At 41.7% G+C, this 7,406-nt stretch overlaps 1 long non-coding RNA gene across 2 annotated transcripts in view; it reads right to left on the minus strand.

The window, feature by feature from the left end:
• Positions 1-725: 725 nt before the first annotated feature.
• LOC110305948 overlaps positions 726-7,406 on the minus strand; it is a 12,537-nt gene continuing 5,856 nt past the window's right edge. For both annotated transcript variants that reach the window (XR_002379210.2, XR_003838171.1), the window contains exons 3-4: positions 7,005-7,152; positions 726-3,020 (exon numbers count right to left, since the gene is read on the minus strand). This is a non-coding gene — a long non-coding RNA (uncharacterized LOC110305948). The remainder of the gene's footprint in view (positions 3,021-7,004; positions 7,153-7,406) is intronic.

Genomic DNA, 7,406 nt, shown 5'->3' on the forward strand with positions numbered 1-7,406 from the left:
GTTGGGAATTGAATTCTTAGGACCTCTGCTTGCTCAGATCGGCCCGCTCGCTCCAGTCAACACTGCTCACTCAGTTCCTGCTTGCTCCAGCCCAAAGATTTATTTATTATACATAAGTACACTGTAGGTGACTTCAGAGGCACCAGAAGAGGGCATCAGATCTCATTACAGGTGGTTGTGAGCCACCATGTGGTTGCTGGGATTTGAACTCAGGACCTTCAGAAGAGCAGTCTGCTCTTACTTGCTGAGCCATCTTGCCAGCCCAGCAATGAGCTTTTTTAGATAATTTTTTTTGCCTAAATAGTTTGCTATTATATTTTACATTTTGGTTTTCAGTTCACTATTAGTATATAAAATATTTGTTGTGTATGTGTTTATATGGTACATACGTGTGTACATATTCATGTGTCTGCAAGTGCACATGTCTATGTGTGCTTAGAGGTCTTCCTCTATCATTTCCACTCTATTATACATCTAACCACACACGCACACACACATGGGTTTTTGACTAAGTTGGCCTTCAGCTCACAGAAATCTGCTTGTCTCTATCTCCTGTGTGCTGGGATTAAAGGTATGTCTCACCACACTGGGCTCCACCTTTTAACGAAAAAGAATTCTTTGGATTTGTTTTGTGTATTGTGCACCACTTGTGTGCCTGGCTCCTGTAAAGGACAGAGGAGAGCATCAGATCCCTTGTAACTAGAATCAGATGGTTGTGAGCTGCCGTGTAGGTGCAGGGAATTGAAGCCAGGTCCTCTGCAAGAGCAATAAGTTCTCTTACCTGTTGAGCCAACTCTTATCTACTTTACTTTTGGGGCAGGATCTATGACTGAATCTGGAGCTTGCTGACTTGGGATCTCGCTGTTTCCATATCCCCAGCTCTAGGATGCATGCCATCATGTTTGGCATTTTACATGGACGCTGGCAATTAAACTCAGGTGCTCATGCCTGCATGACAGTAGCTTTAGCAAAGGAGATCTCCCCAGAACTGCAGCTGGTATTGTGTGTTGGAGTTATATGATGATTTGAATACAGTTGGCCCAGGGAGTGGCACTATTAGGAGGTGTGGCCTTGTTGGATGTCACTGTAGGGGTAGGTTTTGAGACCTTTCTCCTAGCTGCCTGGAAGATAGTCTTCTCCTGTTTACCTTCAGAACAAGATGTAGAACTCTCAGCTCCTACAATGCTATGCCTGCCTTGATGTTGCCATACTTTCTTCCAGGATGATAATGGACTGAACCTTGGAACCTGTAAGCCAGCTCCAATTAAATGTCCTTTATAAGAGTTGCTTTGGCCATGGAACTAAATAGTTCCATTCACAGCAATGGAAGCTCTAAGTAAGACCAGTTATGTTCTTTAACAAGCTGAAATCAGCAGTTCTATATATAAAACAAATTCCTTGGATTTCCTATGTGGCCTTGATACAGAAGTATCATTTCCACATATGCCAGTTTTGTCTGGTTGGATTTTGTTTTCTTTTGGTTGTTATTTCTTCTCCCTTTCTAATCTATGCTGTTTCTTTTTCTTGACTTCACCAGCTAAGACTTCCTGTGTCATATTGTGCAGGCGTAGTGAGAGTGCACAGACCAGCCTTGACTACAGTCTTAAGGGAGGTGTAGTCTTAGGGGAAGCCTCCAGCTTTTGATCACTCATAATGGCTTTTTAGGTTTTTTGAATAGATCCTTTATCTTGTTGAGGAAGGACCCTTTAACTCCTAGTTTGACGAGACTTATTGTGGAGACATTTAATTTTTAGAAATGTTCTACAACAACCAACATATCCATGTGGCTTTTTTTCTTTAGCCTGTTAAAATTGTAGATTATATTGATTTTCAAATATTAAGCCAGGCTTGCACTTCTGAAGTAAACATTGCTTGGTCATAATGTCTTCACTGTGTGTATATTTTATATTGAATAATCGTTCAACTTCTTAATAGTGTGATGGAGGTTTTGCTTGTGTTATGAAGGGCAACAGCCTGTAGTCTTTTTGTTCCTTTGCTTTGGCTATCAGGGTACAATGGCCTCTTAAAATAAGAAGCCACCTAATCCTTCTTCATTCCTATTCATCCCTCTTTATTTTAGCTTGGAATTTGCAGGGAACAGACCCATTCCAGCTAAGTTGTTGACTTTTTGTTTTGATCATATTATATCATCTAATAAAATTATAAATGTCTATAGCGTATGTATTACTCTCTCCTATCCTGTTATTGTCTGTGGAGTATGTGACAGCACACAGTACTATTCAGCTTCCAAGCCTACATGCTGATAACTCACGCCATCTCTCTGTTTTCCCAGTGTTACAAAAACTTACCCTTTGGATTATTTTTCTCCATTTTCTGATTTTTATATTCTTTATTATTTCCCCCTTTTGCTTTCTTTGAGCTTATTTTGACTGTGCACCCTAGATTTCACATAACCCAGGCTCTGTGGCCATGGATGTGTTTCACACACCCACCTCTCTAGGTTTCTAAGGTGAAGGCTGAGGTCTCTGAAGAGTCACTTTCTTCTCTAACACTGTGATGTTGATGTAATCGCACTGCTACATTTGAGCCTCACAATTTTTATATGGTATATTTTCTTTTTTTTTTTAATGAAAAGTATTTTCCAATTTCCTTTGAGACGTCCTGAGAATTACTTAGAAGTATATTGTCTTCCACTGTTTGGAGATTATTCTTCTTGCTTTCTTTTATTAATTTCCCATGTCATTCCAATATGGTAATTAACATAACTTGCATTATTTTCAACTGTTCTTTTTTTTAATGATCCAGGAAGCAACCTGCCTTAGGAATTTTCAGTATGCACTTGAAAGAAATGACTATTTTGCTGTTGTTGGGTGGATGTCAGATCTAGTTGATGGTACTGTTGAGTCCTTCAGTGTGCATACATAATCTGGCAATGATGGTTATCTGTCTACTGTGTTATCTGTTATCAAGAGAGAAGTACAGATGTTTTCAGCTGCAAGTGCCAATTTACTTATTCTTCTGCTTCCCATAGTCCAACAATTTTCATGCATTTTGAAGTTCTGTTGATAAATGTATAAACAGTCACAATTTAAAATTTTAAAATTACATTTACATATTGTATTTGTGTATGGGTGTTTGTGCCATAGCACACATATAGAGATCAGAAAACAACTTTCATATAGTCCTGGGGATTGAACTCAGGTTGTCAGGATTGGCAGCAGGTACCTTCAGCCCTTTAAGCCATCTTCCCATGCAACAATCTTTTTTTTTCTTTTCTTGGTATGTATGTATGTATGTATGTATGTATGTATGTATGAGCTAGAGTTTCTCTATTATGTAGCTTGGGCCACCCTGGAACTCACTCTGTAAACAAGACTGGCCTCAAACTCAGAGATCTGCCTGCCTCTGCCTCCCATGTATTGGAACTAAAGGCATGCACTACCACCACCACCACTACTACCATCTCTCTCTCACACACACACACACACACACGCACACACACACAAAACCTGCTGCAAGAATCAAACTAGAGCCTTGACACTGAGCTACACCTGCAGTCTGGACATTATCCCTAGTCACTTTTCTACTCAGAAGTCTACTTGGTTTGAGATTCATATTGATGTTTTCTTTCCATGAACATTTGCATATTACATATTTTCCTATTCAATTTTTATGTCATAGTTTGTAAGGCCAGAAAGCCATGCAGCTTGGGGAGCCAGTCTGGAGTAAGAGTGAGGTTGAGACATGTTCAAACCCTGAAAATCTCATCCTGAGACTGGCAGGAGTTAGAACTGCTTCCTCCTTGTGATGGGCCTGCATGTCTCAGCTCATGTAAGCCTTACAACCTCAACCTCTGCCACCTTTGAGGGAGTCACATAGCCTGGTGGCCAAATTACAGGCTAAACTTCCTCTTCTTATAAGGACATGCCTTAGCATTCCTCCTCATGCAAATGAAACATTCCTAGTACTTCAGGCCAGCCAATAATCAATCTACACTCACCCACAAACCCCTACTCACTCCCCAAGGTTTATGTAGCCTTTGTGCACCATGAATAAAAGATATGTTTCACTGAAAACTGTCTGTGCAGAAGGCTATTTCTCCTGTACTCATGCCAGCTGAGTTCCTTGAGATACACCCAGCAGCTAAGCTTCATTCCTTCTAGGCAGCCCAGTGTGCAACAGTGCCTAGAGGGCAGAAGTAAAACTGGGATGACAATACTTGAAGCACATGTTTTTTATTAGGCAGCACATACTGTCATGGGGTATTCAGTTGGCACACTGACATCAATTATATGTTATTGACGTCAGCTACATGGCAACTTAATATTATTGATATATTTGGGCTAATGTCAACAATTTAACCATTTGTTTTTGGTTTGAATCTACTCAAGTCTTCTTTCCCCTATCTTGCCTTCTGTTCTTTGAGATTCTTAGTATTTACTGCATCTGTTGAGATTTTACTTCAGCTGAATGTGAAAACCTCATCCCCATATAGACCTTCTAAGCATATAACATTTCTAGTCATCAAAACCCAATCAGACAATGTTGATTTTTGCTTTCAAGAGAATTGTCTGAATTTGCCATGTTTCCACCATTGTTTCCCCTTCCTTCATAATGTTCTATTTTCTCACAGTACCATTTCTCCTTTGCTTAGGATTTAGTAATTTTCAAGCACATTGTACTGGTTAGTTTTGTGTGTCAACTTGACACAGGCTGGAGTTATCACAAAGAAAGGAGCTTCAGTTAGGGAAATGCCTCCATGAGATCCAGCTGTAAGGCATTTTTCTCAGTTAGTGATCAATGGGTAGTCCCCTTGTGGGTGATGCCATCTCTGGGCTGGTAGTCTTGGTTCTATAAGAAAGCAGGCTGAGCAAGCCAGGGGAAGCAAGCCAGTAAGTAACATCCCTCCATGGCCTCTGCATCAGCTCCTGCTTCCTAACCTGCTTTAGTTCCTGTCCTGACTTCCTTTGGTGATGAACAGCAGTATGGAAGTGAAAGCTGAATAAACCCTTTCCTCCTCAACTTGCTTCTTGGTCATGATGTTTGTGCAGGAATAGAAACCCTGACTAAGACACACATCTTCCAGCAACAGTCTCTTTCCATTCTCATGGGAGTATTTTCTTCACCTCAATCCTGAAGGAGGTTTTTTGTTGCATGCACAGAACTCTGGAGTAAGTAGGTCTTTCCTTTCCTTTCCCTTCTTTCCCTTTCCCTTCCCTTCCCTTCCGTTTCCCTTCCCTTTCCCTTTCCTTCTTCCTTTCCTTTCCTTTCCCTTCTTTCCCTTTCCCTTCCCTTCCCTTCCGTTTCCCTTCCCTTTCCCTTTCCTTCTTCCTTTCCTTTCCTTTCCCTTCTTTCCCTTTCCCTTCCCTTCCCTTCCGTTTCCCTTCCCTTTCCCTTTCCTTCTTCCTTTCCTTTCCTTTCCCTTCTTCTCCTCCCTCCCTCCTTCTCTCTGTCTCTTCTTTCTTTCAGCACTTTAAAAAATATTTGCTGCTCCTGCTTTCATAATTTCTCAAGGAAAAAAATCCATCATTGGGTCTGGGAAGATGGCTTAGTGGGTCATCTCTTCCACCTCCTCTTATATCTGATTAGCTCAAACTGGGCCTATTGGCTTTGGGCAAGGAAGCAGGAGGCAGTGATTTTGTTTAGAAGTGGCACTTCACATGACAAGAGTAAAAGATTGTCTGATTAAGCAAGCAGATTAGAACTGATCTCTAAATACATACAACTTAATTCTAGAACTCTGTAACTAGATAGCTGCTACATAGCTGGAATACACCACAAATGTACAATGTCCACCACAAAATTCAACTAACATAGCACTAGAAATATTCAGCACTTAAAAAGCTGAAGTCCCGGATGAAGTTAGATAACTTTGTAGCCCCAAATAAGAAAATAGAAATTTTAGGGCTGGGCATGTAGTTCAGAGGCAAAGCACCTATCTGGGGTGTGTAAGGCCTTGCATTCACCTCTAATACCACCCTTCTTCCACACGAAGAAATAAAGTGCAGAAAAATTCTATTATGAGTAAACTGTCTTAGCTATTGTAAAGTGTGTTCATTGACATTTGTGCTAATAGATGTTTATTGATGATCACAAGCAAATCAATGTTTAGTGCCTACTACTTCCCTTTACTATTCTAATATAACCTGTGAGATATGAGAATAGGCTGGCACAAAGCCATACTCTGTGCCCACACAGTGATGTTCACAGTACCGTTTACTATTACTTTGTTTTATTTGGTCACTATGCTGAAGAAGGGCAGTAATATTGCCCGCGCTTTTGTTCCCCCTGGTAAGAACACGCTCAGGGCAACCGGAATCTTCTGCGGTACAAGCTTTATCGCTTACCCCTTCAGGAGCCAGTGGAGAAGAGAGCCAGAGAGAGAGAGAGAGAGAGAGAGATCGCTAGAATGGCGGAAACCTGTCCCTTTTATGGAGGACTGTCCTCCGCCTCGGACGTGTCGCTCCCTGATTGGCTGCAGCCCATCGGCCGGAGTTGTCGTCACGGGGAAGGCAGAGCACATGGGGTGGGAAACTACCCCGGCACATGCACAGATGGTTTGATTACACGGGTGCCAGTGCCATCAGCGCCATCTTGTAATGGCGAATGTGAGGGCGGCTCCTTACACAGTAAATCATTTAGTCAAAGCAATTTAAGATACTCCTCTCTGAGACTATGTCTTTATGCATTGCACTGTAGACTACTGACTCATAATTGATGCTGTCTCTTTGTGTCTCCTACAAATTCCCATTATTATGGTTGCTTGTTTTTTGATTTCAAGACAGGGTTTCTCTGTGTAGTCTTGGCTGTCCTGGAATTCAATCTGTAGAATAGTTTGGCCTCAAACTCAAGGGCTCTACCTGCCTCTGCCTCTTGGGTGCTGGGATTAAAGGCATGTGCCACTACTGCTTCGCTATTATTATAGTTGGTTTTAAAGTCAATTTGCCACAGGTTACAAGTTACATATCTGAGTAGGGAGCCTCACCTGAAGGATTATCCTAATCGATAAGGTAAGGGTATTTCAGAAGGAGGTTTACTCTTACCTGTTTCCAGCTTAGCCTCTCTCTTGCCACAAGTTGTTATGTCCTGTTGTTGTGAGTGCTGCTGACTCTTCGCTGACAGTAGAACCAGTATTCCCAAGCTTTCATTGTGGAATAGAGAGCAGTGCCTATCCAAGGACCATCCAAGCTCCTGGCACCAGATTGGAATTACTGAGGCTGACTTTATGGACTAAGAAACCATCAGTCATCCCCTCCCCTCCCCTCCCCCAATGAGAGACTACTCTGACTTTTGAAGCTTGTGTTGTAGCATGAATGAGGAACGAATCTGTGGTTTTAAGTCCCTTGGATTTGGCAGGCATTTCTTACTACGGAATCAGCATCCTCTCCTGATGGATGCCTTACTATAATCCTGCACTCAGTAACTCAGGTCAAGGACAGCGGGGG

The sequence above is a fragment of the Mus caroli genome, chromosome 11, assembly GCF_900094665.2.
Source record: "Mus caroli chromosome 11, CAROLI_EIJ_v1.1, whole genome shotgun sequence".
Taxonomy (NCBI): domain Eukaryota; kingdom Metazoa; phylum Chordata; class Mammalia; order Rodentia; family Muridae; genus Mus; species Mus caroli.